Genomic DNA, 12,481 nt, shown 5'->3' on the forward strand with positions numbered 1-12,481 from the left:
AAGGATAGTCTTTATGTTCTGACGACACACATCAGAGGAGACATTCATGGATTACCCAGAGTCCAGTTCTGGGGCTGGTACCAGCATGCAAAGCAAAGAATGGATCCAAAGATAGTTCAGCAACTTTTACTGCAGTATGGTGGTTAAAACAAGCTTCACAAAAGGTCTTTTATCTTCATCTTTTCTTTCTTTAAAGGTTTACTTGCATTCAATCTTTAATCTTTTGAAGAGTGCACTTATGGAATTTTATCTGTACAGATTTTACCTAAATATGGAAAAAAACTCAAAAATAATTCCGTTAGTGTCTTTAATTTCTGGATACAGCTGCATGATCTCATCCTGCAAATACAAATATAGTGTTAAGAACCAAATAGAAAAATAAAACATTTTAGGCATCTGAAATATGAGAGCAAAACAAAACACAGAAAGACAATGAAGAGATAGAAGCCACCAGGGAGGGAAAAAGGAGTGGGGTATGAGTATACAGGCTATGACCGGGGTGGCCATCAAGGTAGATGATTTCCATGGCCAGATTCCCAATGAAGGAAAGTTCTAGACAATCCTAGGGACGTAGTGCATCCTGCATAGGGATAAGACAGGGAAATTTAGGGCACAGCTGGTGGTTAGGCAATAACATTGTAAGAGGAGATTCAAAACGTTTTAGGTTCACCTTCTTACCTAAAAACAATCACCCCATCACATAAAGATACTCATCAATACTCATCAATACTTCCCCCTTGTTTGCGTGAAACATCCCATGTGGCACGCAAACACAACATAAGAAACTAAAAGACAAATTATGCACTCCACTCATGCATGCAGAATACAATTTTCAATAGCAAGCAAAATCAAATACACCTCCACATGCAATATTCCATTCATACAGCACCTTACCACACGCATTCACAAAAAATAAAAACACAACATTCTCTTAGAAAACACTTAAACCAATTGTCCATTTTACAAAACAAAACATGAACAGCCGACACAAACTTTTAACAAACAGAATTAACCTGAAATTCAACACATATATTTACATTCACTGAAACACAGCACTCGCAAAACACTACAAAATAATTAAAATCCTAAAACAACCATCTATACCCTGGTTCTGCAAATTCTACCATGTACAATTCTATGATATCATACTAATGATGCAATCACCGCAGATGCTCAATAAACTCCAGTTGCATATTTACACATAAAATCCCTAACCATAAATTTACAAAAGAACACACAAACACCTAAGTATCCAATTTTGGGAATAATTAGATAATAATGATACAGCCACTGTTCTATATAGCTCCTGCTCGCATGCACCATGCAAATCCACTGTTAAAGGGACATTTTAGTATAAATTAAACTTTCATTATTCAGATAGTACTTTTAATTTTAATCAACTTTCCAATTTACTTTTATCATCAAATTTTTTCTCTTGGTATTCTTAGTTTAAACTAAACATAGGTAGGCTCATATGCTATTTTCTAAGCCTTTGAGGGCTGACTCTTATCACAGGCTTTTAAAAATCTCTTTCCAACACAGAGAGACAAAATACACGTGGGCCATATAGATAACACTGTGTTCAGGCACCGGGGGTCATCCAAGATCCAGCACAAAACAATGCTAAATTTAAGACAATAGACCATAAACAGTCACAGTCATGTGACCAGGGAGCTGGAAGAATGCCACTAGACACAAGGCAACTACAGAGGCAAAAAGCATACCAATACAACTGTGTTGGCCATGCAACACTGGGGAATGGGTGATAAAGGGATTATCTATCTTTAAAACAATAACAATTATATGGTAGACTGTCCCTTTAAGTCAATCAGGTGTGGCACAAATAATTTGTGAAAAGCTGCTAGAATCCAGTCTATACTTTTACATAACCAAAATTTTAATAACACACTTATTTGATTTAACTTTGTTTATAATTTGCTATTCACCATTCTGCAGCTCTCTAGCCAAATGTAACAAATGTATATAACAAAAAAAAAAAAATAAGATTTCTACAAAAAAATAATAATAAAATGTCCCCTTTAAATTATTCCCAATGAGTCATTGGCCTTACTTATAATAAAAATGTATACTGACATTCATTAAATAACCTAAGCAAGCATAACCAGCATAAAAACACACTCACAGTGGGATGTAGGCTAGTTAAAGGGACATTTTACTCAAATTAAAAATGATCTTTAATTGAAACTGCTGACACAGTTAAATATACTAGTGTTAGGCTTACAGTAAACCTCATTGTCTTCTCTGTAAATATTTCCTTAAAATCTCAGATTTTATATCAGTTTGCCTGTATCCCTTTAAATATTTTCACTCCTCTGTTTGTCTTTTTTTTGTCTTCGCTAGTCTGACAGATCGTAACACTAAGATTGTCGACAACTTATCAATTGAGTTTGCTTTACAGAGAGAATTCAGTTAGACTGCAAAAGAAATATCTGCTAACTAAATGGCAGATTTAAAAAGAATACAAAGAAAGGTCCCAAAAAAAATATATTTTGCAAACTACTAATACAGTGTTATTGCTGCTCCTGAACTCCTTTCACATGAGTGAACTGGTCCTTTAAATAATAAAATGACAATTTTCTAGTGCTCTGTCTACGCACTGAGCTCTGATTTTACAGACAAACAATTCAACCCATTACAATTTACTTCATATATACACAAACTTGCAAATGCAACTTCTCTTACATTTTAAACTTTTCAGCTTGTATAACAAGCCATTACAAATACATTAATATAAAACAATTTTACAGTACACTGTCCCTTTAAGGACTAACCATTTATCATGTAACAAATCCTTTAATTAGTTTCCTTGCAAAAACAATATATTTATATGCTGCATCAGGTGGACAGTTTTTATTTTTTTTATTTGCATACAACAAATATCACTTAAAACTAAAACTGCTTATTAATAACACACATTTTTAAAACATGCTTATGACTTTAAAGTTATAACAATAAGACTTCAAAATACCTCATTACAACGTCATTTTTACAGCGATACACACAAGCTCAGATCATCTCGCATACCAGCAATTAACTCCCCCTTTTTCATTTCCTCCGGAAAACAAATATTCAAAATAACATACCAAAGACACATAAAACACAATAAGATCAACTTTCCACCAAATTTACAATGTATTTGAAAAGTCCCCGAAATCGTAAGGAATGGCCATCTCCCCACGATTTGAGAAACATTTCAAAACAGGATAAAAAACATCCTCCGTTCCTTTTTTTTTAATTTTTTTATTTTTTTATTTTGTTATTCTGTTGATCTAAGCAACTCTTTGACACATAATACTAGACACATAACACATGACACATCCAAATATACAAAATTTCCTTTTCATTACTACAAACAAAAGAAAGAAAAAATGTATACTTAACGGAGCTGCTGTAACAGTTTTTTTTTTAAATTTCTCTTCACTGACTCTACACAGCTGCTCACTGACAGATTTTTTTGTGATCCCCCCCTCCCTTTCTAGAGTGGGTGCCTTTCTGCCTGAAATATTTCTGCTTTTTTTTTTTTTACAGTTTGTTAACCGTTTTGTAGACATTACAAATGCATTAACATTTCCTCTTCTCTGTGCATTATTAACAATATTTGACTATGAGCAGACCCCACTTTTCTTTAACACAAAAAGAGCAGCAGTAATAAAATGCACAGTCACTTAATATATATTTTAAGCACAAAACAGCACAGCAATTATATAGCAATAAAAAGCAAGCAAGCAAACAAATTAGTATCCAATTTCCAGTGATAGGTAACAAAAATCTACTATAGGAATGTATAGGGACAACTTCAACACAGCGATGCCAATTTGCCCGGGGAACTTAACTTAAAAATCTTCCGTCAAATTGCATGCTAACTTAACTTGCGCGCTTACCAGACAGGACTACAATACCTGTCATAAACTAGCACAGGACTACAATACCTGTCTAGAAGGATTTATCACAAGTGCCGAGACAGGACTCAAACCTTCGCACAAACCCTGCTTCTTTCTTTAATGCAGGAATCCCTTTTAACCCTTTATCATATATTACCAACACCTATTACAAAAAAATAAAACCAACTAAATTTAGGTTCAGATTCACAGAGGGAAAGCAGAGTAAATAAACACTGATCCACTCACCCAGTGTAAATCCCAATTCTGACACCAGAAACTGTTACGTATTGGTTTCAGGAGGGGGGTGTCAGTTCAGGACTGGGCATCGGGCACACCATACCAGCTGGAAATCAGTATTTATCTGTTCAGGACGTCCAGGAGACTAGATTTCAGACCACTCAGCTATGATTCCAAAAGCTATTCTGTTTATTGCAAGTTGAAAGGCACTGTTTTATAGCCAAGAGTTACAGCATATAGGTTTAACAAGTGACGTATTCATAATTACATCATTTCACATAGTATTTCTATAAGAACAAAGAAACTCATTTAAAATATAATTGGAAGAAAAGGAGTGTTAGGGAGTCATTTCTACAGAAATACCTAACTACAGATAAACAGTAACTGGGCCTCCTAGCCCAGCACAAATCACAGCCGTTTGACATCTTGTAGAGATAACAATGCATCCAAGCACATTGTCAAGGTCATTCTCAGGGCTATTATATCTATGCAAGTCTCCCTAACATCAGCAAATTTCTTACTACATAATAAACCACTATAATAAAAGATTCATTACCCAAGATGGATGCCTAAGACAAAATGGCGGCGAAGAACAAGATGGCGCTAGTCATGCTAACAATAATTCCTAACACCTGGTGTCTCAAACAGAATCTTCCTACACTGCATGGCCCTTACCTCATATCGATTGAGGTTTTGAAGTGTAAGTAGATACCCAACTGGGACCCGCTTCATCTTCAGATATCGCTATAAGCATGAACTTTGTTGATATTGTGTCATAGTCATCATTGATACTTTTGTTGCAGGACTATTTTAAAGATTTTTCTTACTGTAGTCCCCTGTATGTTACCATCTACATGATCTAATGTGGTATTTCATTACACTTGACCAGTAACTGGGTTAGTAGAAGGTTTGGTATTTGTTCAGGGATTAGACAGGATGTTTACTATTTGATTCACCTTTTTATTAGTTTGCGCCTTTACACTACCTGCTTTCCTTTTCATTTGTTTTATACTTGGTTATGACGCATTAAGGAGTATCAGTAAGTGTATTTGGACAGCATTCTGGAGGTAGGATATTGGGCATTACAGCAACTTACTCACATTTACTCTTTCTGTACTATATATATATATATATATATATATATATATATATATATATATATATATATATATATATATATATATATATATATATATATATATAGAAAATGAGGAGATGAAAGCACTCACTGGACTATGGACAGCAGTATCAAATAAAATATCCTTTATTGTGACGTTTCGGGACCAACAGCGTCCCTTCTTCTGACAAACAACAGGTGAAAAAAGCAAACATTTAAAGGCCCCTAAACCACTCCCCATAGTGTCCTACCAATCAAAATGTGCCATGTGCAAAGGAAAATGAGCCGTGTGCAAAACCGGCATTGAGTATCAGTAAGTGTATTTGGACAGCATTCTGGAGGTAGGATATTGGGCATTACAGCAATATTTACTCTTTCTGTACTATATATATATATATATATATATATATATATATATATATATATATATATATATATATATATATATATATTAAAACTATTTTGGTCAAATCAGCTCAAAGAAACAACCTGGATTAGTGGTGTAATAGAGAAACCTAAGACGACTAATATAAAGTGCCAAAGGGTGCACAGGAAGAATCGTGTACTGGTATTAAATCAAATACAGAAAAATGAAATGATAGAAATAAGAAATAAAGGTAAAGAAAAGAAAAAGGATTCCTTAGCCAGCACTTCTCATATAAATACCATACAATTATATCAGAAAAATAGGTGTCCAATGATCCAAGATAAAGCACACTAACAGGCAAAGAATCAGAATGCACAAAATAGATACAGAAACGTGTTTCATTTATTGACTATCTAAAAATAAGATTGAAATATAACAATACCCTTTAAACATTAAAAATTACAAAACCATGGCCATGGTAGGGGAAATAAGCAGCAGTCTTAATATGTTAAACAAAACTGTCATAAAAATACACATCCTTAAAAGGCACTCAGGGGTATATACAGAACATAATCCCCATAAAGCACAATATACCTGATATGCATAAGAGCGCTATGTGCAAATACAGTTGGTAATGACAGAATAATATAGCAATAATAATAATACGGATGAGGACAGTCCAGCAATGTATTTCATAAAAAGGTGATGCAGTGCAAGATTCTAAATTGATGTAACCAGAAACAAGTAATTTGCAACTGTAAGCCGTATATGCAAACAACTTAGTTAGTATAAGATTCAAGCACACGTTGAATTTAAAGGAACATACCAGTCAAAATTTACATGCACATAGATTTATTAAATCTTTGAATAGAAACTTATTTGCAATATACATGTATTGGCAAAAATGCTTCTCATAAAAGTTATCACTGTTTTAGAGTTAACATTTTTCTCTGCACGTGCATGTAAAGTATAGCTAAATATTTTCACTGCACCCATATTTTAAATTATTCAGCTGCTCAGATATTCAGTGGGGCTTGTATTATGTCAGCAATTAACAAATTGAGTCATTACCAGATGATACAAACACCTTAGGCTCTCTGAGCAAATGCTGTGTTTAAAATGCTGGTGCACGGTGCATACTTAAATACACTTTTGAAACAGCTATAGCTTTTATTAGAAGCATTTTTGCTAATCTATTTATATTACAAAATTGCTTCTGTTCAATACCGAAATGCATCCATGTGGATTCCAATTTTGGCTGGAATATCCCTTTAAGGCAGTTCAGCAATTATCCACAATGAGGGTTAATTCTCAGCACAGCGAAGTAACACAGATGATAATCACAGTGCAGATTATGCGGGGTTAATAATTTGCAGCCGCAAAACAGTTCATGCATGAAGTTAGTAAGCATAAGCAATAGCCAACATTTTGCCAAACATAGATCCTTATTCTTTAAAGCATACACCAGAGGAGGCAGAAAATATAGCACACAGTGGTGCCCGTGGACCAATAACTTAAGGGAACTCCTACAGAGAGCTGTACTCTCATCTAAGGGGCCCTTCGTTAGTCTCACCACTCCCCGGTAACTGGAAGAATTCTCTGATGGATGTAATCGTTGTAGCCAATAGACTGTCACAGTCCTCCGTTACTTGTGCTGCAATGTAAGTAAACTTTTTTCCTGCTACGCCATGTATGTAGCAACAACTCGTCTTTCACTCGGGTGGCCCTTCCTGAGACATGTTAGAACACGCAACAAGTGTTTCGCCGCTAGGAACTTCCGGTGCGGCTTCTTCACAGCGTATCAGTACTACTTGCATTCTCTTCCTCCCGGAAATTTATACCCTAATTGTGGAGGCTCAGGGTTTGTTTTAAATCCTCCAAAGTAATCTATTTGTTGCTATAATACAATGTTTCTTGGGATATACAAAGACTTGTTATATTTGTGAGAATAATCCAATATTCTATTTGTAAATTTAAAACATAGTCATAATTACATGTGAATCGCTTACTATATACAAATAAAGTGCATTCTACACATATAGATGTAAATTATTCTAACATAAATTTAGAGAATGGTGTTTTATCATAAAAGCTTGCATTTGATTGAAATTCACTACATCAGGTACGACGCCAATGTCAATAATATCTATTTATTCATATGGAATATGGATTCAGTGGAAAATAGATCAAGGTCCAAGCTAGTACCTAGAGATTAATTTGGGGATATTTACAGAATATCAGTGTGATACATCGACAAGGACTGTCAAGTTAAAGAAAGGGAGCATAATTAATCTCTTCATTCAAACCATTGGGATTCATAGTGTCCATGTTATATATCCATTTACACTCCGCTTGTAATAACTGCTTATCCAAATCTCCTCCTCTGCCTTGGAGATTTATCAATTCTAAGCCCCTCGCTTTTAAAGAAGTTGCCAAGCTATTATGATGAGTGTAAAAATGTCTGGCTACACTACTGTCCTTAAGATTTTTGTTCTTAATGTCCCTGTTATGTTCTTTCACTCTATCACGGAGTTCTCTATAGATTTTACCTATATAGGACATGGGCATGAATATGTGATCATATATATAACCCCTTCGCTACGACATGTAATGTGTCCTTTAATTTTATGTTTATTGTTGTGTCTATCTAGTACTGTGTCACCTTTCTGTATATTTTTAGATATAATGCATTTGCAACAGATGAAGTTACCATCTTTTTCTTTGTGAGCAGAAAGCCATGTACCCTTTGGTTTGGCTTTTTTGAAGTGACTATGTACCAAATTATCCCTTAGGTTTGGAGCCCTTCTTGGGGTCATCAAGGGTCTGTCCCTCACTATTTCCCTGACAAATGGGTCTGTATGTAAGACTTCCCAATGCTTATTAAAGATAGCCCTGATGTTCTGCCATTTGCTGTTATAAATCTGATACCCTCTTTATTTCCACTACTCTCCTGGTTAGTGTAATATAGGGTTTCATCACGTTATATATATATTATATATATGATCACATGTTCATGCCCCATGTCCTATATAGGTAAAACCTATAGAGAACTCTGTGATAGAGTGAAAGAACATAAAAGGGACATTAAGAACAAAAATCTTAAGGACAGTAGTGTAGCCAGACATTTTTACACTCATCATAATAGCTTGGCAACTTCTTTAAAAGCGAGGGGCTTAGAATTGATAAATCTCCAAGGCAGAGGAGGAGATTTGGATAAGCAGTTATTACAAGCGGAGTGTAAATGGATATATAACATGGACACTATGAATCTCAATGGTTTGAATGAGGAGATTAATTATGCTCCCTTTCTTTAACTTGACAGTCCTTGGCGATGTATCACAGTGATATTCTGTAAATATCCCCAAATTAATCTCTAGGTACTAGCTTGGACCTTGATCTATTTTCCACTGAATCCATATTCCATATGAATAAATAGATATTATTGACATTGGCGTCGTACCTGATGTAGTGAATTTCAATCAAATGCAAGCTATGATAAAACACCCTTCTCTAAATTTATGTTAGAATAATTTACATCTATATGTGTAGAATGCACTTTATTTGTATATAGTAAGCGATTCACATGTAATTATGACTATGTTTTAAATTTACAAATAGAATATTGGATTATTCTCACAAATATAAGAAGTCTTTGTATATCCCAATAAACATTGTATTATAGCAACAAATAGATTACTTGGAGGATTTAACCCTTTAAGGACACAGCTTTCAGTTTGCTCAATTGTTTTATGATGGAAAAATTCCGTCATATGTCCTTAAGAGGTTAAAACAAAACCTGAGCCTCCACAATTAGGGTATAACATTTCCGGGAGTAAGAGAATGCAAGTAGCACGGATATGAAGTGAAGAAGCCGCACCGGAAGTTCCTAGCGGCGAAACACGTGTTGCATGTTCTAACATGTCTCGGGAAGGGCCACCCGAGTGAAAGACAAGTTGTTGCTACATACATGGCGTAGCGGGAAAAATGTTTACCTACATTGCAGCACAAGTAACGGAGGACTGTGACAGTCTATTGGCTACAACGATTACATCCATCAGAGAATTCTTCCAGTTACCAGGGAGTGGTGAGACTAACGAAGGGCCCCTTAGATGAGAGTACAGCTCTCTGTAGGAGTTCCCTTAAGTTATTGGTCCACGGGCACCACTGTGTGCTATATTTTCTGCCTCCTCTGGTGTATGCTTTAAAGAATAAGGATCTATGTTTGGCAAAATGTTGGCTATTGCTTATGCTTACTAACTTCATGCATGAACTGTTTTGCAGCTGCAAATTATTAACCCCACATAATCTGCACTGTGATTATCATCTGTGTTACTTCGCTGTGCTGAGAATCAACCCTCATTGTGGATAATTGCTGAACTGCCTTTAATTCAACGTGTGCTTGAATCTTATACTAAGTTGTTTGCATATACGGCTTACAGTTGCAAATTACCAGCTTGTTTCTGGTTACATCAATTTAGCATCTTGCACTGCATCACCTTTTTATGAAATACATTGCTGGACTGTCCTCATCCGTATTATTATTATTGCTATATTATTCTGTCATTACCAACTGTATTTGCACATAGCGCTCTTATGCATATCAGGTATATTGTGCTTTATGGGGATTATGTTCTGTATATACCCCTGAGTGCCTTTTAAGGATGTGTATTTTTATGACAGTTTTGTTTAACATATTAAGACTGCTGCTTAATTCCCCCTACCATGGTCATGGTTTTGTAATTTTTATTGTTTAAAGGGTATTGTTATATTTATTAGGTGACCATGCAACGAAGTTGCAGGACAACCTATTGTTATTGTCAGGATTATTATTTTTATTATTCCGCCACTTTTTCTATTGCCCATAACTTTTGAACTGCTAAAGCAAAGCTCTTGAAATCAGGTATGCTGGTACAGCCTATTGCTCTGCTACATCTCATGCAATATTGAACTCATAGGTTATAAGGTTACGCAGTCATATTGCTTTTTGCGACAAATTTCGAGAAACGCTTAATAATCTTTATCTCTGGAACTGCTTGTGTTACAAATTTGAAACTTGCTGTGCTCAGTGCTGCTATGAATTAGATTTGCCTTGCTCAACAGAAGTGCCTTGGTCACATGATGTAGCAGCCATCTTGCATTTTGCAAAAATCTTTAAACATTTTCTTCTCTTAAACTGCTTAATGCAATAAAGCGCAATTTTGCACATATGCTCCTTGCAAGGTCCTCTACCAAGTTTGTTAAAATTGCGATTTTTCCATAATCAACATGGCTGCTGTGAGAAATTAACCTTTTTATCGCCATTTAATTGCGTAATTTTGAACTTTATACATTAGTTTTACAATATTTAACAATATTACAGTGTAATAGACACATGATTACATATAGTCATAACCCTTAAAGACAATATTGCAGTTAAAATTCGCATTGCAAAGTCGCCTTCGTGAAATAAGACATTTGCAAATTTTCATGAAACTTCTGCAAATTGTAGAGGTCTATAGTGAGCATTAGTATGTGCAATTTGAAAGCCATACATTGCACAGCTTGGCGGCCATTTTGTTTTGTATGCGCCATTTTTAAAAACTATAAAAATCTTCTTCTCCGACACCGCTTATGGGACAGACTTGAAATTTTGTTTATAGAGTTATCTTATGAGTAACATTCAGATTTGTTCAAGAGAAGTTGATACATCATGTGGTTTGGCAGCCATTTTGAATTGTTCAAAATTGCTTAACGATATATTTAAATTAATAATAAAACAAAAACCGTTTTACAAAAATGCTTTATTTTTGCCATGTTTATTGACAATCTATGGTGACAATTATTATGCATAATATGGAGGCTGTATATCATATGATCTGGCAGCCATTTTGTTTTATGTGATTATTTGAAAATCTATTTTCTCTGCAACTGCTTACGTTAGAACTGTGAAACTTGCTGTATAACCTTATATTGGGACCTAGAGTCACAGTTGTTCATGTTGAAGGAATTGGTCACAAGCTGTGGCAGCCATATTGGTTTACACGAAAATTTCAAAAACGTGTTTTCTTTCCAACCGCTTATGTTAAAGCTGTGAAATTTGCTGTAAAACAAAATCTTGTGACCTAGAGTTACATCTGATCGTGATGAAAGTATTGGTCATATGGTGGGGCAGCCATCTTGAAAAAGGCAAACATTTCGAAAATGTGGGTTTTTTTTTCTCAAACTGCTAATGTTAGAATTGTAAAAACTTCTGTAAAGCTTTATATTGTGACTTATACATGTTTTGACAGCCTGAATGCCCATAAAGCAGGCTTATAGTCCCTTCTAAATGTAAACTAAAAGGGACACTAAAGAAAAATTAAAGTGATAGTAAACCCAAATTTTTTTCCTCTCATGATTCATATAGAGCATGCAATTTAAAGCAACTTTCTAATTTACTCCTATTATCAATTTGTCTTTGTTCTCTTGCTCGCTTTGTTCGAAAATGCAGGAATCTATGCTAAGGAGCCAGCCCATTTTTAGTTCAGCACCCTGGATAGTGCTTGCTATTCGGTGGCAACATGTAGCCACCAATCAGCAAGTGCAACTCAGGTTCTGAACCAAAAATGGGCCAGCTTCAGACAGCAAACGTTTCGTGCTCTTGCGCACTTGATCACTGCTCTGAGCAGTGATCAAGTGCGCAAGAGCACGAAACGTTTGCTGTTTGCACCTGTTCTCGTACCTGTTTTTTGCATTTTTTTGTGCTGACCGCTTTTTACCTTTGTATGCTTTTAAATACCTTGGAATAAATTTTGCATTTTATACATCTGGGCTTGGAGCGCTATTTTCTTTTCCCACTTTTTGGTTACAATATATGTTATGGGTGCGTTTGCAGACGCA

The sequence above is a fragment of the Bombina bombina genome, unplaced genomic scaffold, assembly GCF_027579735.1.
Source record: "Bombina bombina isolate aBomBom1 unplaced genomic scaffold, aBomBom1.pri scaffold_773, whole genome shotgun sequence".
In the NCBI taxonomy this organism is placed as follows: domain Eukaryota; kingdom Metazoa; phylum Chordata; class Amphibia; order Anura; family Bombinatoridae; genus Bombina; species Bombina bombina.